The sequence below is a fragment of the Eschrichtius robustus genome, chromosome 7 (assembly GCF_028021215.1).
Source record: "Eschrichtius robustus isolate mEscRob2 chromosome 7, mEscRob2.pri, whole genome shotgun sequence".
In the NCBI taxonomy this organism is placed as follows: domain Eukaryota; kingdom Metazoa; phylum Chordata; class Mammalia; order Artiodactyla; family Eschrichtiidae; genus Eschrichtius; species Eschrichtius robustus.
Genome location: NC_090830.1, coordinates 52,040,237 through 52,063,072, shown reverse-complemented (window position 1 = coordinate 52,063,072; position 22,836 = coordinate 52,040,237).

Below are 22,836 nucleotides of genomic sequence, written 5' to 3'. Positions count from 1 at the left end.
TTACATCCCGCCCATCAGCGTAGCAAGGCTCCGTTTCTCCGTGGCCTGTCCTGCATTTCTGGTTTTGACACTTTATTCAGCATGGCCCTTTTGACCGATGGGAAGCGAGACTTCTTTGTAGCGCTGATTTGCCTTTCCAGGTTGCTTGGTTGGCCAAAAAGGGCGTATGCGTTTTTTCCTGAATATATTCAGGAAAAAACGCATACGCCCTTTTTGGCCAAGGGCATCATTGTCGAGGTTTTGCCGCTTTTCCTGTGCTTTAAAGGCGATTCGAATCTGCCTCCTGTAATCTGTTTCCTGCAATTCTGCCTTGCTTTCAAATCCTCTTTGTTGCCTTCCCTCAATATATTTGTAGACGAGAGTTATCATTTATAAGTCTGCAGGTTTGTGAATTGCAGTGCCCCTGAGCTCCATATTTCAACTCGCTCTCTTGGGAGCTGGCCGCAAAAGCGCAGGATTGCTTTAGGCCCTATTCTGCTTCCGGGCGGCAGACTGAGCTTGTGGTTAATTCTTCTTCCTGATGCGAAAATAGAGTGACCTGTGCCTGTCCCAACACCTAGAGCTAGTCTCTCATTGGTTCCCCCCTCTTCCCGTTCATCCTCAGGACAAATTGCAACCTGTATGGAACAGGAGGTTAAAGGTGCTGATTCTCCAAGGAGGGAGATTGCTAGTAAAGCGGCTGGAATGGCGAACCCGAGCACAAGGAGATGAGAAATGAGGTGCGTTTTAGAAACTTTTCCTGATCACTCGGTGGACCATCTTCTGGGTTTCTCATGCATGTTTTCGATGTAGGAAGATGCCCTTGAACCTGGAGATTTGGGACCCATGGGATGGGTACCACGCAGTATTACTTTAAAGCGTCTGCGTTTGCTCACCCAACCTCACCAAACCTCTCAGCCCCAAGAGTGTCCACCCTTATGTCTCAATCAGCTGCAGGTCTAGATATGGTCAATCCAGGTGGCATCACAGCCCCTGAACGAATTTTGTAAGAATTTCTCTCTCTTTCACTGTCTTTGTTTCAAGGGTTTTTAAAATTAATTGAGTTTTATAATGGGGTTTTAGCTGGCTTTTCACTGCTGTGTTTATGCAGCTTTACACCCACTTGACTCACTTACAGAGAGATATCAATACATAGGTTTTAAGATTCTTACTAGTCAGATATATTCTTGGGCGGTGAATAGGGGGTGTTGAGTCCAGTTCCCTGAGCAAGGAGTAGGTCTTGTCTATTACATATTGGGTTTATGGAACGGTATCTGAGCTAATTTGAAATCCTTGTTTTATGCATCACCCCACCTCACCTTTCCCGTTAGGCAGCCATAGTGTGTTTTCTAACCGTGTGACTCTGTTCTGTTTTGTAATTCAGTTCAAGGGTAGCGGTTTTTACATTCCCTCTATAAAGTGATATCTTATGATAAGTGTCTTTTTCTGTGTGACTTTTTGACTTAGAATCGTCGTACCTAAATCCACTCATCATGCTGCTACTAGCCTTATGACGTTGATTTCATGGCTGAGTGATGTTCCATTGTACATAAGGACCACAACTTCTTTATCCATTTTTCTCTTTCCTGGGATATTTAAGGTGTAACGAAGTGGAGGTTCTTGTCAACAGATCAGCCCTAAACTTTGGGGTGCTTGTGTCTTGCTGATTTTTAGTTTTCCCAATTTATACGCCCATGAGTGGAAGTGCCCTATGCTCTCTAAGCTGAGTTTTGTAAATGTTTCAGGACACACCGTACACTTCTCCAGAGTGGCTGTTGGCAATTTACATCCCGCCCATCAGCGTAGCAAGGCTCCCGTTTCTCCGTGGCCTGTCCTGCATTTCTGGTTTTGACACTTTATTCAGCATGGCCTTTTTGACCGATGGGAAGCGAGACTTCTTTGTAGCGCTGATTTGCCTTTCCAGGTTGCTTGGTTGGCCAAAAAGGGCGGATTCGTTTTTTCCTGAATATATTCAGGAAAAAACGCATACGCCCTTTTTGGCCAAGGGCATCATTGTCGAGGTTTTGCCGCTTTTCCTGTGCTTTAAAGGCGATTCGAATCTGCCTCCTGTAATCTGTTTCCTGCAATTCTGCCTTGCTTTCAAATCCTCTTTGTTGCCTTCCCTCAATATATTTGTAGACGAGAGTTATCATTTATAAGTCTGCAGGTTTGTGAATTGCAGTGCCCCTGAGCTCCATTTTTCAACTCGCTCTCTTGGGAGCTGGCCGCAAAAGCGCAGGATTTGCTTTAGGCCCTATTCTGCTTCCGGGCGGCAGACTGAGCTTGTGGTTAATTCTTCTTCCTGATGGGAAAATAGAGTGACCTGTGCCTGTCCCAACACCTAGAGCTAGTCTCTCATTGGTTCCCCCTCTTCCCGTTCATCCTCAGGACAAATTGCAACCTGTATGGAACAGGAGGTTAAAGGTGCTGTTTCTCCAAGGAGGAGATTGCTAGTAAAGCGGCTGGAATGGCGAACCGAGCACAAGGAGATGAGAAATGAGGTGCGTTTTAGAAACCTTTCCTGATCACTCGGTGGACCATCTTCTGGGTTTCTCATGCATGTTTTCGATGTAGGAAGATGCCCTTGAACCTGGAGATTTGGGAACCATGGGATGGGTACCAGGCAGTATTACTTTAAAGCGTCTGCGTTTGCTCACCCAACCTCACCAAACCTCTCAGCCCCAAGAGTGTCCACCCTTATGTCTCAATCAGCTGCAGGTCTAGATATGGTCAATCCAGGTGGCATCACAGCCCCTGAACGAATTTTGTAAGAATTTCTCTCTCTTTCACTGTCTTTGTTTCAAGGGTTTTTTAAAATTAATTGAGTTTTATAATGGGGTTTAGCTGCTTTTCACTGCTGTGTTTATGCAGCTTTACACCCACTTGACTCACTTACAGAGAGATATCAATACATAGGTTTTAAGATTCTTACTAGTCAGATATATTCTTGGGCGGTGGAATAGGGGTGTTGAGTCCAGTTCCCTGAGCAAGGAGTAGGTCTTGTCTATTACGTATTGGGTTTATGGAACGGTATCTGAGCTAATTTGAAACCCTTGTTTTATGCATCACCCCACCTCACCTTTCCCGTTAGGCAGCCATAGTGTGTTTCTAACCGTGTGACTCTGTTCTGTTTTGTAATTCAGTTCAAGGGTAGCGGTTTTTACATTCCCTCTATAAGTGATATCTTATGATAAGTGTCTTTTTCTGTGTGACTTATTTGACTTAGAATCGTCGTACCTAAATCCACTCATCATGCTGCTACTAGCCTTATGACGTTGATTTCATGGCTGAGTGATGTTCCATTGTACATAAGGACCACAACTTCTTTATCCATTTTTCTCTTTCCTGGGATATTTAAAGGTGTAACGAAGTGGAGGTTCTTGTCAACAGATCAGCCCTAAACTTTGGGGTGCTTGTGTCTTGCTGATTTTTAGTTTTCCCAATTTATACGCCCATGAGTGGAAGTGCCCTATGCTCTCTAAGCTGAGTTTTGTAAATGTTTCAGGACACACCGTACACTTCTCCAGAGTGGCTGTTGGCAATTTACATCCCGCCCATCAGCGTAGCAAGGCTCCCGTTTCTCCGTGGCCTGTCCTGCATTTCTGGTTTTGACACTTTATTCAGCATGGCCCTTTTGACCGATGGAAGCGAGACTTCTTTGTAGCGCTGATTTGCCTTTCCAGGTTGCTTGGTTGGCCCAAAAGGGCGTATGCGTTTTTTCCTGAATATATTCAGGAAAAAACGCATACGCCCTTTTTGGCCAAGGGCATCATTGTCGAGGTTTTGCCGCTTTTCCTGTGCTTTAAAGGCGATTCGAATCTGCCTCCTGAAATCTGTTTCCTGCAATTCTGCCTTGCTTTCAAATCCTCTTTGTTGCCTTCCCTCAATATATTTGTAGACGAGAGTTATCATTTATAAGTCTGCAGGTTTGTGAATTGCAGTGCCCCTGAGCTCCATATTTCAACTCGCTCTCTTGGGAGCTGGCCGCAAAAGCGCAGGATTGCTTTAGGCCCTATTCTGCTTCCGGGCGGCAGACTGAGCTTGTGGTTAATTCTTCTTCCTGATGGGAAAATAGAGTGACCTGTGCCTGTCCCAACACCTAGAGCTAGTCTCTCATTGGTTCCCCCTCTTCCCGTTCATCCTCTGGACAAATTGCCACCTGTATGGAACAGGAGGTTAAAGGTGCTGATTCTCCAAGGAGGGAGATTGCTAGTAAAGCGGCTGGAATGGCGAACCCGAGCACAAGGAGATGAGAAATGAGGTGCGTTGTAGAAACCTTTCCTGATCACTCGGTGGACCATCTTCTGGGTTTCTCATGCATGTTTTCGATGTAGGAAGATGCCCTTGAACCTGGAGATTTGGGACCCATGGGATGGGTACCACGCAGTATTACTTTAAAGCGTCTGCGTTTGCTCACCCAACCTCACCAAACCTCTCAGCCCCAAGAGTGTCCACCCTTATGTCTCAATCAGCTGCAGGTCTAGGTATGGTCAATCCAGGTGGCATCACAGCCCCTGAACGAATTTTGTAAGAATTTCTCTCTCTTTCACTGTCTTTGTTTCAAGGGTTTTTAAAATTAATTGAGTTTTATAATGGGGTTTTGCTGCTTTTCACTGCTGTGTTTATGCAGCTTTACACCCACTTGACTCACTTACAGAGAGATATCAATACATAGGTTTTAAGATTCTTACTAGTCAGATATATTCTTGGGCGGTGAATAGGGGGTGTTGAGTCCAGTTCCCTGAGCAAGGAGTAGGTCTTGTCTATTACATATTGGGTTTATGGAACGGTATCTGAGCTAATTTGAAATCCTTGTTTTATGCATCACCCCACCTCACCTTTCCGTTAGGCAGCCATAGTGTGTTTTCTAACCGTGTGACTCTGTTCTGTTTTGTAATTCAGTTCAAGGGTAGCGGTTTTTACATTCCCTCTATAAGTGATATCTTATGATAAGTGTCTTTTTCTGTGTGACTTATTTCACTTAGAATCGTCGTACCTAAATCCACTCATCATGCTGCTACTAGCCTTATGACGTTGATTTCTTGGCTGAGTGATGTTCCATTGTACATAAGGACCACAACTTCTTTATCCATTTTTCTCTTTCCTGGGAAATTTAAGGTGTAACGAAGTGGAGGTTCTTGTCAACAGAGCAGCCCTAAACTTTGGGGTGCTTGTGTCTTGCTGATTTTTAGTTTTCCCAATTTATACGCCCATGAGTGGAAGTGCCCTATGCTCTCTAAGCTGAGTTTTGTAAATGTTTCAGGACACACCGTACACTTCTCCAGAGTGGCTGTTGGCAATTTACATCCCGCCCATCAGCGTAGCAAGGCTCCCGTTTCTCCGTGGCCTGTCCTGCATTTCTGGTTTTGACACTTTATTCAGCATGGCCCTTTTGACCGATGGGAAGCGAGACTTCTTTGTAGCGCTGATTTGCCTTTCCAGGTTGCTTGGTTGGCCAAAAAGGGCGTATGCGTTTTTTCCTGAATATATTCAGGAAAAAACGCATACGCCCTTTTTGGCCAAGGGCATCATTGTCGAGGTTTTGCCGCTTTTCCTGTGCTTTAAAGGCGATTCGAATCTGCCTCCTGTAATCTGTTTCCTGCAATTCTGCCTTGCTTTCAAATCCTCTTTGTTGCCTTCCCTCAATATATTTGTAGACGAGAGTTATCATTTATAAGTCTGCAGGTTTGTGAATTGCAGTGCCCCTGAGCTCCATATTTCAACTCGCTCTCTTGGGAGCTGGCCGCAAAAGCGCAGGATTGCTTTAGGCCCTATTCTGCTTCCGGGCGGCAGACTGAGCTTGTGGTTAATTCTTCTTCCTGATGCGAAAATAGAGTGACCTGTGCCTGTCCCAACACCTAGAGCTAGTCTCTCATTGGTTCCCCCTCTTCCCGTTCATCCTCAGGACAAATTGCAACCTGTATGGAACAGGAGGTTAAAGGTGCTGATTCTCCAAGGAGGGAGATTGCTAGTAAAGCGGCTGGAATGGCGAACCCGAGCACAAGGAGATGAGAAATGAGGTGCGTTTTAGAAACCTTTCCTGATCACTCGGTGGACCATCTTCTGGGTTTCTCATGCATGTTTTCGATGTAGGAAGATGCCCTTGAACCTGGAGATTTGGGACCCATGGGATGGGTACCACGCAGTATTACTTTAAAGCGTCTGCGTTTGCTCACCCAACCTCACCAAACCTCTCAGCCCCAAGAGTGTCCACCCTTATGTCTCAATCAGCTGCAGGTCTAGATAATGGTCAATCCAGGTGGCATCACAGCCCCTGAACGAATTTTGTAAGAATTTCTCTCTCTTTCACTGTCTTTGTTTCAAGGGTTTTTAAAATTAATTGAGTTTTATAATGGGGTTTAGCTGCTTTTCACTGCTGTGTTTATGCAGCTTTACACCCACTTGACTCACTTACAGAGAGATATCAATACATAGGTTTTAAGATTCTTACTAGTCAGATATATTCTTGGGCGGTGAATAGGGGGTGTTGAGTCCAGTTCCCTGAGCAAGGAGTAGGTCTTGTCTATTACATATTGGGTTTATGGAACGGTATCTGAGCTAATTTGAAATCCTTGTTTTATGCATCACCCCACCTCACCTTTCCCGTTAGGCAGCCATAGTGTGTTTTCTAACCGTGTGACTCTGTTCTGTTTTGTAATTCAGTTCAAGGGTAGCGGTTTTTACATTCCCTCTATAAGTGATATCTTATGATAAGTGTCTTTTTCTGTGTGACTTATTTCACTTAGAATCGTCGTACCTAAATCCACTCATCATGCTGCTACTAGCCTTATGACGTTGATTTCATGGCTGAGTGATGTTCCATTGTACATAAGGACCACAACTTCTTTATCCATTTTTCTCTTTCCTGGGATATTTAAGGTGTAACGAAGTGGAGGTTCTTGTCAACAGATCAGCCCTAAACTTTGGGGTGCTTGTGTCTTGTTGATTTTTAGTTTTCCCAATTTATACGCCCATGAGTGGAAGTGCCCTATGCTCTCTAAGCTGAGTTTTGTAAATGTTTCAGGACACACCGTACACTTCTCCAGAGTGGCTGTTGGCAATTTACATCCCGCCCATCAGCGTAGCAAGGCTCCCGTTTCTCCGTGGCCTGTCCTGCATTTCTGGTTTTGACACTTTATTCAGCATGGCCCTTTTGACCGATGGGAAGCGAGACTTCTTTGTAGCGCTGATTTGCCTTTCCAGGTTGCTTGGTTAGCCAAAAAGGGCGTATGCGTTTTTTCCTGAATATATTCAGGAAAAAACGCATACGCCCTTTTTGGCCAAGGGCATCATTGTCGAGGTTTTGCCGCTTTTCCTGTGCTTTAAAGGCGATTCGAATCTGCCTCCTGAAATCTGTTTCCTGCAAATCTGCCTTGCTTTCAAATCCTCTTTGTTGCCTTCCCTCAATATATTTGTAGACGAGAGTTATCATTTATAAGTCTGCAGGTTTGTGAATTGCAGTGCCCCTGAGCTCCATTTTTCAACTCGCTCTCTTGGGAGCTGGCCGCAAAAGCGCAGGATTGCTTTAGGCCCTATTCTGCTTCCGGGCGGCAGACTGATCTTGTGGTTAATTCTTCTTCCTGATGGGAAAATAGAGTGACCTGTGCCTGTCCCAACACCTAGAGCTAGTCTCTCATTGGTTCCCCCTCTTCCCGTTCATCCTCAGGACAAATTGCAACCTGTATGGAACAGGAGGTTAAAGGTGCTGATTCTCCAAGGAGGGAGATTGCTAGTAAAGCGGCTGGAATGGCGAACCCGAGCACAAGGAGATGAGAAATGAGGTGCGTTTTAGAAACCTTTCCTGATCACTCGGTGGACCATCTTCTGGGTTTCTCATGCATGTTTTCGATGTAGGAAGATGCCCTTGAACCTGGAGATTTGGGACCCATGGGATGGGTACCACGCAGTATTACTTTAAAGCGTCTGCGTTTGCTCACCCAACCTCACCAAACCTCTCAGCCCCAAGAGTGTCCACCCTTATGTCTCAATCAGCTGCAGGTCTAGATATGGTCAATCCAGGTGGCATCACAGCCCCTGAACGAATTTTGTAAGAATTTCTCTCTCTTTCACTGTCTTTGTTTCAAGGGTTTTTAAAATTAATTGAGTTTTATAATGGGGTTTTGCTGCTTTTCACTGCTGTGTTTATGCAGCTTTACACCCACTTGACTCACTTACAGAGAGATATCAATACATAGGTTTTAAGATTCTTACTAGTCAGATATATTCTTGGGCGGTGAATAGGTGGTGTTGAGTCCAGTTCCGTGAGCAAGGAGTAGGTCTTGTCTATTAAATATTGGGTTTATGGAACGGTATCTGAGCTAATTTGAAATCCTTGTTTTATGCATCACCCCACCTCACCTTTCCCGTTAGGCAGCCATAGTGTGTTTTCTAACCGTGTGACTCTGTTCTGTTTTGTAATTCAGTTCACGGGTAGCGGTTTTTACATTCCCTCTATAAGTGATATCTTATGATAAGTGTCTTTTTCTGTGTGACTTATTTCACTTAGAATCGTCGTACCTAAATCCACTCATCATGCTGCTACTAGCCTTATGACGTTGATTTCTTGGCTGAGTGATGTTCCATTGTACATAAGGACCACAACTTCTTTATCCATTTTTCTCTTTCCTGGGATATTTAAGGTGTAACGAAGTGGAGGTTCTTGTCAACAGAGCAGCCCTAAACTTTGGGGTGCTTGTGTCTTGCTGATTTTTAGTTTTCCCAATTTATACGCCCATGAGTGGAAGTGCCCTATGCTCTCTAAGCTGAGTTTTGTAAATGTTTCAGGACACACCGTACACTTCTCCAGAGTGGCTGTTGGCAATTTACATCCCGCCCATCAGCGTAGCAAGGCTCCCGTTTCTCCGTGGCCTGTCCTGCATTTCTGGTTTTGACACTTTATTCAGCATGGCCCTTTTGACCGATGGGAAGCGAGACTTCTTTGTAGCGCTGATTTGCCTTTCCAGGTTGCTTGGTTGGCCAAAAAGGGCGTATGCGTTTTTTCCTGAATATATTCAGGAAAAAACGCATACGCCCTTTTTGGCCAAGGGCATCATTGTCGAGGTTTTGCCGCTTTTCCTGTGCTTTAAAGGCGATTCGAATCTGCCTCCTGTAATCTGTTTCCTGCAATTCTGCCTTGCTTTCAAATCCTCTTTGTTGCCTTCCCTCAATATATTTGTAGACGAGAGTTATCATTTATAAGTCTGCAGGTTTGTGAATTGCAGTGCCCCTGAGCTCCATATTTCAACTCGCTCTCTTGGGAGCTGGCCGCAAAAGCGCAGGATTGCTTTAGGCCCTATTCTGCTTCCGGGCGGCAGACTGAGCTTGTGGTTAATTCTTCTTCCTGATGGGAAAATAGAGTGACCTGTGCCTGTCCCAACACCTAGAGCTAGTCTCTCATTGGTTCCCCCTCTTCCCGTTCATCCTCAGGACAAATTGCAACCTGTATGGAACAGGAGGTTAAAGGTGCTGATTCTCCAAGGAGGGAGATTGCTAGTAAAGCGGCTGGAATGGCGAACCCGAGCACAAGGAGATGAGAAATGAGGTGCGTTTTAGAAACCTTTCCTGATCACTCGGTGGACCATCTTCTGGGTTTCTCATGCATGTTTTCGATGTAGGAAGATGCCCTTGAACCTGGAGATTTGGGACCCATGGGATGGGTACCACGCAGTATTACTTTAAAGCGTCTGCGTTTGCTCACCCAACCTCACCAAACCTCTCAGCCCCAAGAGTGTCCACCCTTATGTCTCAATCAGCTGCAGGTCTAGATATGGTCAATCCAGGTGGCATCACAGCCCCTGAACGAATTTTGTAAGAATTTCTCTCTCTTTCACTGTCTTTGTTTCAAGGGTTTTTAAAATTAATTGAGTTTTATAATGGGGTTTAGCTGCTTTTCACTGCTGTGTTTATGCAGCTTTACACCCACTTGACTCACTTACAGAGAGATATCAATACATAGGTTTTAAGATTCTTACTAGTCAGATATATTCTTGGGTGGTGAATAGGGGGTGTTGAGTCCAGTTCCCTGAGCAAGGAGTAGGTCTTGTCTATTAAATATTGGGTTTATGGAACGGTATCTGAGCTAATTTGAAATCCTTGTTTTATGCATCACCCCACCTCACCTTTCCCGTTAGGCAGCCATAGTGTGTTTTCTAACCGTGTGACTCTGTTCTGTTTTGTAATTCAGTTCAAGGGTAGCGGTTTTTACATTCCCTCTATAAGTGATATCTTATGATAAGTGTCTTTTTCTGTGTGACTTATTTCACTTAGAATCGTCGTACCTAAATCCACTCATCATGCTGCTACTAGCCTTATGACGTTGATTTCTTGGCTGAGTGATGTTCCATTGTACATAAGGACCACAACTTCTTTATCCATTTTTCTCTTTCCTGGGATATTTAAGGTGTAACGAAGTGGAGGTTCTTGTCAACAGAGCAGCCCTAAACTTTGGGGTGCTTGTGTCTTGCTGATTTTTAGTTTTCCCAATTTATACGCCCATGAGTGGAAGTGCCCTATGCTCTCTAAGCTGAGTTTTGTAAATGTTTCAGGACACACCGTACACTTCTCCAGAGTGGCTGTTGGCAATTTACATCCCGCCCATCAGCGTAGCAAGGCTCCCGTTTCTCCGTGGCCTGTCCTGCATTTCTGGTTTTGACACTTTATTCAGCATGGCCCTTTTGACCGATGGGAAGCGAGACTTCTTTGTAGCGCTGATTTGCCTTTCCAGGTTGCTTGGTTGGCCAAAAAGGGCGTATGCGTTTTTTCCTGAATATATTCAGGAAAAAACGCATACGCCCTTTTTGGCCAAGGGCATCATTGTCGAGGTTTTGCCGCTTTTCCTGTGCTTTAAAGGCGATTCGAATCTGCCTCCTGAAATCTGTTTCCTGCAATTCTGCCTTGCTTTCAAATCCTCTTTGTTGCCTTCCCTCAATATATTTGTAGACGAGAGTTATCATTTATAAGTCTGCAGGTTTGTGAATTGCAGTGCCCCTGAGCTCCATATTTCAACTCGCTCTCTTGGGAGCTGGCCGCAAAAGCGCAGGATTGCTTTAGGCCCTATTCTGCTTCCGGGCGGCAGACTGAGCTTGTGGTTAATTCTTCTTCCTGATGGGAAAATAGAGTGACCTGTGCCTGTCCCAACACCTAGAGCTAGTCTCTCATTGGTTCCCCCTCTTCCCGTTCATCCTCTGGACAAATTGCCACCTGTATGGAACAGGAGGTTAAAGGTGCTGATTCTCCAAGGAGGGAGATTGCTAGTAAAGCGGCTGGAATGGCGAACCCGAGCACAAGGAGATGAGAAATGAGGTGCGTTGTAGAAACCTTTCCTGATCACTCGGTGGACCATCTTCTGGGTTTCTCATGCATGTTTTCGATGTAGGAAGATGCCCTTGAACCTGGAGATTTGGGACCCATGGGATGGGTACCACGCAGTATTACTTTAAAGCGTCTGCGTTTGCTCACCCAACCTCACCAAACCTCTCAGCCCCAAGAGTGTCCACCCTTATGTCTCAATCAGCTGCAGGTCTAGGTATGGTCAATCCAGGTGGCATCACAGCCCCTGAACGAATTTTGTAAGAATTTCTCTCTCTTTCACTGTCTTTGTTTCAAGGGTTTTTAAAATTAATTGAGTTTTATAATGGGGTTTTGCTGCTTTTCACTGCTGTGTTTATGCAGCTTTACACCCACTTGACTCACTTACAGAGAGATATCAATACATAGGTTTTAAGATTCTTACTAGTCAGATATATTCTTGGGCGGTGAATAGGGGGTGTTGAGTCCAGTTCCCTGAGCAAGGAGTAGGTCTTGTCTATTACATATTGGGTTTATGGAACGGTATCTGAGCTAATTTGAAATCCTTGTTTTATGCATCACCCCACCTCACCTTTCCCGTTAGGCAGCCATAGTGTGTTTTCTAACCGTGTGACTCTGTTCTGTTTTGTAATTCAGTTCAAGGGTAGCGGTTTTTACATTCCCTCTATAAGTGATATCTTATGATAAGTGTCTTTTTCTGTGTGACTTATTTCACTTAGAATCGTCGTACCTAAATCCACTCATCATGCTGCTACTAGCCTTATGACGTTGATTTCTTGGCTGAGTGATGTTCCATTGTACATAAGGACCACAACTTCTTTATCCATTTTTCTCTTTCCTGGGATATTTAAGGTGTAACGAAGTGGAGGTTCTTGTCAACAGAGCAGCCCTAAACTTTGGGGTGCTTGTGTCTTGCTGATTTTTAGTTTTCCCAATTTATACGCCCATGAGTGGAAGTGCCCTATGCTCTCTAAGCTGAGTTTTGTAAATGTTTCAGGACACACCGTACACTTCTCCAGAGTGGCTGTTGGCAATTTACATCCCGCCCATCAGCGTAGCAAGGCTCCCGTTTCTCCGTGGCCTGTCCTGCATTTCTGGTTTTGACACTTTATTCAGCATGGCCCTTTTGACCGATGGGAAGCGAGACTTCTTTGTAGCGCTGATTTGCCTTTCCAGGTTGCTTGGTTGGCCAAAAAGGGCGTATGCGTTTTTTCCTGAATATATTCAGGAAAAAACGCATACGCCCTTTTTGGCCAAGGGCATCATTGTCGAGGTTTTGCCGCTTTTCCTGTGCTTTAAAGGCGATTCGAATCTGCCTCCTGTAATCTGTTTCCTGCAATTCTGCCTTGCTTTCAAATCCTCTTTGTTGCCTTCCCTCAATATATTTGTAGACGAGAGTTATCATTTATAAGTCTGCAGGTTTGTGAATTGCAGTGCCCCTGAGCTCCATATTTCAACTCGCTCTCTTGGGAGCTGGCCGCAAAAGCGCAGGATTGCTTTAGGCCCTATTCTGCTTCCGGGCGGCAGACTGAGCTTGTGGTTAATTCTTCTTCCTGATGCGAAAATAGAGTGACCTGTGCCTGTCCCAACACCTAGAGCTAGTCTCTCATTGGTTCCCCCTCTTCCCGTTCATCCTCAGGACAAATTGCAACCTGTATGGAACAGGAGGTTAAAGGTGCTGATTCTCCAAGGAGGGAGATTGCTAGTAAAGCGGCTGGAATGGCGAACCCGAGCACAAGGAGATGAGAAATGAGGTGCGTTTTAGAAACCTTTCCTGATCACTCGGTGGACCATCTTCTGGGTTTCTCATGCATGTTTTCGATGTAGGAAGATGCCCTTGAACCTGGAGATTTGGGACCCATGGGATGGGTACCACGCAGTATTACTTTAAAGCGTCTGCGTTTGCTCACCCAACCTCACCAAACCTCTCAGCCCCAAGAGTGTCCACCCTTATGTCTCAATCAGCTGCAGGTCTAGATATGGTCAATCCAGGTGGCATCACAGCCCCTGAACGAATTTTGTAAGAATTTCTCTCTCTTTCACTGTCTTTGTTTCAAGGGTTTTTAAAATTAATTGAGTTTTATAATGGGGTTTAGCTGCTTTTCACTGCTGTGTTTATGCAGCTTTACACCCACTTGACTCACTTACAGAGAGATATCAATACATAGGTTTTAAGATTCTTACTAGTCAGATATATTCTTGGGCGGTGGATAGGGGGTGTTGAGTCCAGTTCCCTGAGCAAGGAGTAGGTCTTGTCTATTAAATATTGGGTTTATGGAACGGTATCTGAGCTAATTTGAAATCCTTGTTTTATGCATCACCCCACCTCACCTTTCCCGTTAGGCAGCCATAGTGTGTTTTCTAACCGTGTGACTCTGTTCTGTTTTGTAATTCAGTTCACGGGTAGCGGTTTTTACATTCCCTCTATAAGTGATATCTTATGATAAGTGTCTTTTTCTGTGTGACTTATTTCACTTAGAATCGTCGTACCTAAATCCACTCATCATGCTGCTACTAGCCTTATGACGTTGATTTCTTGGCTGAGTGATGTTCCATTGTACATAAGGACCACAACTTCTTTATCCATTTTTCTCTTTCCTGGGATATTTAAGGTGTAACGAAGTGGAGGTTCTTGTCAACAGAGCAGCCCTAAACTTTGGGGTGCTTGTGTCTTGCTGATTTTTAGTTTTCCCAATTTATACGCCCATGAGTGGAAGTGCCCTATGCTCTCTAAGCTGAGTTTTGTAAATGTTTCAGGACACACCGTACACTTCTCCAGAGTGGCTGTTGGCAATTTACATCCCGCCCATCAGCGTAGCAAGGCTCCCGTTTCTCCGTGGCCTGTCCTGCATTTCTGGTTTTGACACTTTATTCAGCATGGCCCTTTTGACCGATGGGAAGCGAGACTTCTTTGTAGCGCTGATTTGCCTTTCCAGGTTGCTTGGTTGGCCAAAAAGGGCGTATGCGTTTTTTCCTGAATATATTCAGGAAAAAACGCATACGCCCTTTTTGGCCAAGGGCATCATTGTCGAGGTTTTGCCGCTTTTCCTGTGCTTTAAAGGCGATTCGAATCTGCCTCCTGTAATCTGTTTCCTGCAATTCTGCCTTGCTTTCAAATCCTCTTTGTTGCCTTCCCTCAATATATTTGTAGACGAGAGTTATCATTTATAAGTCTGCAGGTTTGTGAATTGCAGTGCCCCTGAGCTCCATATTTCAACTCGCTCTCTTGGGAGCTGGCCGCAAAAGCGCAGGATTGCTTTAGGCCCTATTCTGCTTCCGGGCGGCAGACTGAGCTTGTGGTTAATTCTTCTTCCTGATGGGAAAATAGAGTGACCTGTGCCTGTCCCAACACCTAGAGCTAGTCTCTCATTGGTTCCCCCTCTTCCCGTTCATCCTCAGGACAAATTGCAACCTGTATGGAACAGGAGGTTAAAGGTGCTGATTCTCCAAGGAGGGAGATTGCTAGTAAAGCGGCTGGAATGGCGAACCCGAGCACAAGGAGATGAGAAATGAGGTGCGTTTTAGAAACCTTTCCTGATCACTCGGTGGACCATCTTCTGGGTTTCTCATGCATGTTTTCGATGTAGGAAGATGCCCTTGAACCTGGAGATTTGGGACCCATGGGATGGGTACCACGCAGTATTACTTTAAAGCGTCTGCGTTTGCTCACCCAACCTCACCAAACCTCTCAGCCCCAAGAGTGTCCACCCTTATGTCTCAATCAGCTGCAGGTCTAGATATGGTCAATCCAGGTGGCATCACAGCCCCTGAACGAATTTTGTAAGAATTTCTCTCTCTTTCACTGTCTTTGTTTCAAGGGTTTTTAAAATTAATTGAGTTTTATAATGGGGTTTAGCTGCTTTTCACTGCTGTGTTTATGCAGCTTTACACCCACTTGACTCACTTACAGAGAGATATCAATACATAGGTTTTAAGATTCTTACTAGTCAGATATATTCTTGGGCGGTGAATAGGGGGTGTTGAGTCCAGTTCCCTGAGCAAGGAGTAGGTCTTGTCTATTACATATTGGGTTTATGGAACGGTATCTGAGCTAATTTGAAATCCTTGTTTTATGCATCACCCCACCTCACCTTTCCCGTTAGGCAGCCATAGTGTGTTTTCTAACCGTGTGACTCTGTTCTGTTTTGTAATTCAGTTCAAGGGTAGCGGTTTTTACATTCCCTCTATAAGTGATATCTTATGATAAGTGTCTTTTTCTGTGTGACTTATTTCACTTAGAATCGTCGTACCTAAATCCACTCATCATGCTGCTACTAGCCTTATGACGTTGATTTCATGGCTGAGTGATGTTCCATTGTACATAAGGACCACAACTTCTTTATCCATTTTTCTCTTTCCTGGGATATTTAAGGTGTAACGAAGTGGAGGTTCTTGTCAACAGATCAGCCCTAAACTTTGGGGTGCTTGTGTCTTGCTGATTTTTAGTTTTCCCAATTTATACGCCCATGAGTGGAAGTGCCCTATGCTCTCTAAGCTGAGTTTTGTAAATGTTTCAGGACACACCGTACACTTCTCCAGAGTGGCTGTTGGCAATTTACAGCCCGCCCATCAGCGTAGCAAGGCTCCCGTTTCTCCGTGGCCTGTCCTGCATTTCTGGTTTTGACACTTTATTCAGCATGGCCCTTTTGACCGATGGGAAGCGAGACTTCTTTGTAGCGCTGATTTGCCTTTCCAGGTTGCTTGGTTGGCCCAAAAGGGCGTATGCGTTTTTTCCTGAATATATTCAGGAAAAAACGCATACGCCCTTTATGGCCAAGGGCATCATTGTCGAGGTTTTGCCGCTTTTCCTGTGCTTTAAAGGCGATTCGAATCTGCCTCCTGAAATCTGTTTCCTGCAATTCTGCCTTGCTTTCAAATCCTCTTTGTTGCCTTCCCTCAATATATTTGTAGACGAGAGTTATCATTTATAAGTCTGCAGGTTTGTGAATTGCAGTGCCCCTGAGCTCCATATTTCAACTCGCTCTCTTGGGAGCTGGCCGCAAAAGCGCAGGATTACTTTAGGCCCTATTCTGCTTCCGGGCGGCAGACTGAGCTTGTGGTTAATTCTTCTTCCTGATGGGAAAATAGAGTGACCTGTGCCTGTCCCAACACCTAGAGGTAGTCTCTCATTGGTTACCCCTCTTCCCGTTCATCCTCAGGACAAATTGCAACCTGTATGGAACAGGAGGTTAAAGGTGCTGATTCTCCAAGGAGGGAGATTGCTAGTAAAGCGGCTGGAATGGCGAACCCGAGCACAAGGAGATGAGAAATGAGGTGCGTTTTAGAAACCTTTCCTGATCACTCGGTGGACCATCTTCTGTGTTTCTCATGCATGTTTTCGATGTAGGAAGATGCCCTTGAACCTGGAGATTTGGGACCCATGGGATGGGTACCACGCAGTATTACTTTAAAGCGTCTGCGTTTGCTCACCCAAACTCACCAAACCTCTCAGCCCCAAGAGTGTCCACCCTTATGTCTCAATCAGCTGCAGGTCTAGATATGGTCAATCCAGGTGGCATCACAGCCCCTGAACGAATTTTGTAAGAATTTCTCTCTCTTTCACTGTCTTTGTTTCAAGGGTTTTTAAAATTAATTGAGTTTTATAATGGGGTTTAGCTGCTTTTCACTGCTGTGTTTATGCAGCTTTACACCCACTTGACTCACTTACAGAGAGATATCAATACATAGGTTTTAAGATTCTTACTAGTCAGATATATTCTTGGGCGGTGAATAGGGGGTGTTGACTCCAGTTCCCTGAGCAAGGAGTAGGTCTTGTCTATTACATATTGGGTTTATGGAACGGTATCTGAGCTAATTTGAAATCCTTGTTTTATGCATCACCCCACCTCACCTTTCCCGTTAGGCAGCCATAGTGTGTTTTCTAACCGTGTGACTCTGTTCTGTTTTGTAATTCAGTTCAAGGGTAGCCGTTTTTACATTCCCTCTATAAGTGATATCTTATGATAAGTGTCTTTTTCTGTGTGACTTATTTCACTTAGAATCGTCGTACCTAAATCCACTCATCATGCTGCTACTAGCCTTATGACGTTGATTTCATGGCTGAGTGATGTTCCATTGTACATAAGGACCACAACTTCTTTATCCATTTTTCTCTTTCCTGGGATATTTAAGGTGTAACGAAGTGGAGGTTCTTGTCAACAGAGCAGCCCTAAACTTTGGGGTGCTTGTGTCTTGCTGATTTTTAGTTTTCCCAATTTATACGCCCATGAGTGGAAGTGCCCTATGCTCTCTAAGCTGAGTTTTGTAAATATTTCAGGACACACCGTACACTTCTCCAGAGTGGCTGTTTGCAATTTACATCCCGCCCATCAGCGTAGCAAGGCTCCCGTTTCTCCGTGGCCTGTCCTGCATTTCTGGTTTTGACACTTTATTCAGCATGGCCCTTTTGACCGATGGGAAGCGAGACTTCTTTGTAGCGCTGGTTTGCCTTTCCAGGTTGCTTGGTTAGCCAAAAAGGGCGTATGCGTTTTTTCCTGAATATATTCAGGAAAAAACGCATACGCCCTTTTTGGCCAAGGGCATCATTGTCGAGGTTTTGCCGCTTTTCCTGTGCTTTAAAGGCGATTCGAATCTGCCTCCTGAAATCTGTTTCCTGCAAATCTGCCTTGCTTTCAAATCCTCTTTGTTGCCTTCCCTCAATATATTTGTAGACGAGAGTTATCATTTATAAGTCTGCAGGTTTGTGAATTGCAGTGCCCCTGAGCTCCATTTTTCAACTCGCTCTCTTGGGAGCTGGCCGCAAAAGCGCAGGATTGCTTTAGGCCCTATTCTGCTTCCGGGCGGCAGACTGATCTTGTGGTTAATTCTTCTTCCTGATGGGAAAATAGAGTGACCTGTGCCTGTCCCAACACCTAGAGCTAGTCTCTCATTGTTCCCCCTCTTCCCGTTCATCCTCAGGACAAATTGCAACCTGTATGGAACAGGAGGTTAAAGGTGCTGATTCTCCAAGGAGGGAGATTGCTAGTAAAGCGGCTGAAATGGCGAACCCGAGCACAAGGAGATGAGAAATGAGGTGCGTTTTAGAAACCTTTCCTGATCACTCGGTGGACCATCTTCTGGGTTTCTCATGCATGTTTTCGATGTAGGAAGATGCCCTTGAACCTGGAGATTTGGGACCCATGGGATGGGTACCACGCAGTATTACTTTAAAGCGTCTGCGTTTGCTCACCCAACCTCACCAAACCTCTCAGCCCCAAGAGTGTCCACCCTTATGTCTCAATCAGCTGCAGGTCTAGATATGGTCAATCCAGGTGGCATCACAGCCCCTGAACGAATTTTGTAAGAATTTCTCTCTCTTTCACTGTCTTTGTTTCAAGGGTTTTTAAAATTAATTGAGTTTTATAATGGGGTTTAGCTGCTTTTCACTGCTGTGTTTATGCAGCTTTACACCCACTTGACTCACTTACAGAGAGATATCAATACATAGGTTTTAAGATTCTTACTAGTCAGATATATTCTTGGGCGGTGAATAGGGGGTGTTGACTCCAGTTCCCTGAGCAAGGAGTAGGTCTTGTCTATTACATATTGGGTTTATGGAACGGTATCTGAGCTAATTTGAAATCCTTGTTTTATGCATCACCCCACCTCACCTTTCCCGTTAGGCAGCCATAGTGTGTTTTCTAACCGTGTGACTCTGTTCTGTTTTGTAATTCAGTTCAAGGGTAGCCGTTTTTACATTCCCTCTATAAGTGATATCTTATGATAAGTGTCTTTTTCTGTGTGACTTATTTCACTTAGAATCGTCGTACCTAAATCCACTCATCATGCTGCTACTAGCCTTATGACGTTGATTTCATGGCTGAGTGATGTTCCATTGTACATAAGGACCACAACTTCTTTATCCATTTTTCTCTTTCCTGGGATATTTAAGGTGTAACGAAGTGGAGGTTCTTGTCAACAGATCAGCCCTAAACTTTGGGGTGCTTGTGTCTTGCTGATTTTTAGTTTTCCCAATTTATACGCCCATGAGTGGAAGTGCCCTATGCTCTCTAAGCTGAGTTTTGTAAATGTTTCAGGACACACCGTACACTTCTCCAGAGTGGCTGTTGGCAATTTACATCCCGCCCATCAGCGTAGCAAGGCTCCCGTTTCTCCGTGGCCTGTCCTGCATTTCTGGTTTTGACACTTTATTCAGCATGGCCCTTTTGACCGATGGGAAGCGAGACTTCTTTGTAGCGCTGATTTGCCTTTCCAGGTTGCTTGGTTGGCCCAAAAGGGCGTATGCGTTTTTTCCTGAATATATTCAGGAAAAAACGCATACGCCCTTTATGGCCAAGGGCATCATTGTCGAGGTTTTGCCGCTTTTCCTGTGCTTTAAAGGCGATTCGAATCTGCCTCCTGAAATCTGTTTCCTGCAATTCTGCCTTGCTTTCAAATCCTCTTTGTTGCCTTCCCTCAATATATTTGTAGACGAGAGTTATCATTTATAAGTCTGCAGGTTTGTGAATTGCAGTGCCCCTGAGCTCCATATTTCAACTCGCTCTCTTGGGAGCTGGCCGCAAAAGCGCAGGATTACTTTAGGCCCTATTCTGCTTCCGGGCGGCAGACTGAGCTTGTGGTTAATTCTTCTTCCTGATGGGAAAATAGAGTGACCTGTGCCTGTCCCAACACCTAGAGGTAGTCTCTCATTGGTTACCCCTCTTCCCGTTCATCCTCAGGACAAATTGCAACCTGTATGGAACAGGAGGTTAAAGGTGCTGATTCTCCAAGGAGGGAGATTGCTAGTAAAGCGGCTGGAATGGCGAACCCGAGCACAAGGAGATGAGAAATGAGGTGCGTTTTAGAAACCTTTCCTGATCACTCGGTGGACCATCTTCTGTGTTTCTCATGCATGTTTTCGATGTAGGAAGATGCCCTTGAACCTGGAGATTTGGGACCCATGGGATGGGTACCACGCAGTATTACTTTAAAGCGTCTGCGTTTGCTCACCCAAACTCACCAAACCTCTCAGCCCCAAGAGTGTCCACCCTTATGTCTCAATCAGCTGCAGGTCTAGATATGGTCAATCCAGGTGGCATCACAGCCCCTGAACGAATTTTGTAAGAATTTCTCTCTCTTTCACTGTCTTTGTTTCAAGGGTTTTTAAAATTAATTGAGTTTTATAATGGGGTTTAGCTGCTTTTCACTGCTGTGTTTATGCAGCTTTACACCCACTTGACTCACTTACAGAGAGATATCAATACATAGGTTTTAAGATTCTTACTAGTCAGATATATTCTTGGGCGGTGAATAGGGGGTGTTGACTCCAGTTCCCTGAGCAAGGAGTAGGTCTTGTCTATTACATATTGGGTTTATGGAACGGTATCTGAGCTAATTTGAAATCCTTGTTTTATGCATCACCCCACCTCACCTTTCCCGTTAGGCAGCCATAGTGTGTTTTCTAACCGTGTGACTCTGTTCTGTTTTGTAATTCAGTTCAAGGGTAGCCGTTTTTACATTCCCTCTATAAGTGATATCTTATGATAAGTGTCTTTTTCTGTGTGACTTATTTCACTTAGAATCGTCGTACCTAAATCCACTCATCATGCTGCTACTAGCCTTATGACGTTGATTTCATGGCTGAGTGATGTTCCATTGTACATAAGGACCACAACTTCTTTATCCATTTTTCTCTTTCCTGGGATATTTAAGGTGTAACGAAGTGGAGGTTCTTGTCAACAGAGCAGCCCTAAACTTTGGGGTGCTTGTGTCTTGCTGATTTTTAGTTTTCCCAATTTATACGCCCATGAGTGGAAGTGCCCTATGCTCTCTAAGCTGAGTTTTGTAAATGTTTCAGGACACACCGTACACTTCTCCAGAGTGGCTGTTGGCAATTTACATCCCGCCCATCAGCGTAGCAAGGCTCCCGTTTCTCCGTGGCCTGTCCTGCATTTCTGGTTTTGACACTTTATTCAGCATGGCCCTTTTGACCGATGGGAAGCGAGACTTCTTTGTAGCGCTGGTTTGCCTTTCCAGGTTGCTTGGTTAGCCAAAAAGGGCGTATGCGTTTTTTCCTGAATATATTCAGGAAAAAACGCATACGCCCTTTTTGGCCAAGGGCATCATTGTCGAGGTTTTGCCGCTTTTCCTGTGCTTTAAAGGCGATTCGAATCTGCCTCCTGAAATCTGTTTCCTGCAAATCTGCCTTGCTTTCAAATCCTCTTTGTTGCCTTCCCTCAATATATTTGTAGACGAGAGTTATCATTTATAAGTCTGCAGGTTTGTGAATTGCAGTGCCCCTGAGCTCCATTTTTCAACTCGCTCTCTTGGGAGCTGGCCGCAAAAGCGCAGGATTGCTTTAGGCCCTATTCTGCTTCCGGGCGGCAGACTGATCTTGTGGTTAATTCTTCTTCCTGATGGGAAAATAGAGTGACCTGTGCCTGTCCCAACACCTAGAGCTAGTCTCTCATTGGTTCCCCCTCTTCCCGTTCATCCTCAGGACAAATTGCAACCTGTATGGAACAGGAGGTTAAAGGTGCTGATTCTCCAAGGAGGGAGATTGCTAGTAAAGCGGCTGGAATGGCGAACCCGAGCACAAGGAGATGAGAAATGAGGTGCGTTTTAGAAACCTTTCCTGATCACTCGGTGGACCATCTTCTGTGTTTCTCATGCATGTTTTCGATGTAGGAAGATGCCCTTGAACCTGGAGATTTGGGACCCATGGGATGGGTACCACGCAGTATTACTTTAAAGCGTCTGCGTTTGCTCACCCAAACTCACCAAACCTCTCAGCCCCAAGAGTGTCCACCCTTATGTCTCAATCAGCTGCAGGTCTAGATATGGTCAATCCAGGTGGCATCACAGCCCCTGAACGAATTTTGTAAGAATTTCTCTCTCTTTCACTGTCTTTGTTTCAAGGGTTTTTAAAATTAATTGAGTTTTATAATGGGGTTTAGCTGCTTTTCACTGCTGTGTTTATGCAGCTTTACACCCACTTGACTCACTTACAGAGAGATATCAATACATAGGTTTTAAGATTCTTACTAGTCAGATATATTCTTGGGCGGTGAATAGGGGGTGTTGAGTCCAGTTCCCTGAGCAAGGAGTAGGTCTTGTCTATTACATATTGGGTTTATGGAACGGTATCTGAGCTAATTTGAAATCCTTGTTTTATGCATCACCCCACCTCACCTTTCCCGTTAGGCAGCCATAGTGTGTTTTCTAACCGTGTGACTCTGTTCTGTTTTGTAATTCAGTTCAAGGGTAGCGGTTTTTACATTCCCTCTATAAGTGATATCTTATGATAAGTGTCTTTTTCTGTGTGACTTATTTCACTTAGAATCGTCGTACCTAAATCCACTCATCATGCTGCTACTAGCCTTATGACGTTGATTTCTTGGCTGAGTGATGTTCCATTGTACATAAGGACCACAACTTCTTTATCCATTTTTCTCTTTCCTGGGATATTTAAGGTGTAACGAAGTGGAGGTTCTTGTCAACAGAGCAGCCCTAAACTTTGGGGTGCTTGTGTCTTGCTGATTTTTAGTTTTCCCAATTTATACGCCCATGAGTGGAAGTGCCCTATGCTCTCTAAGCTGAGTTTTGTAAATG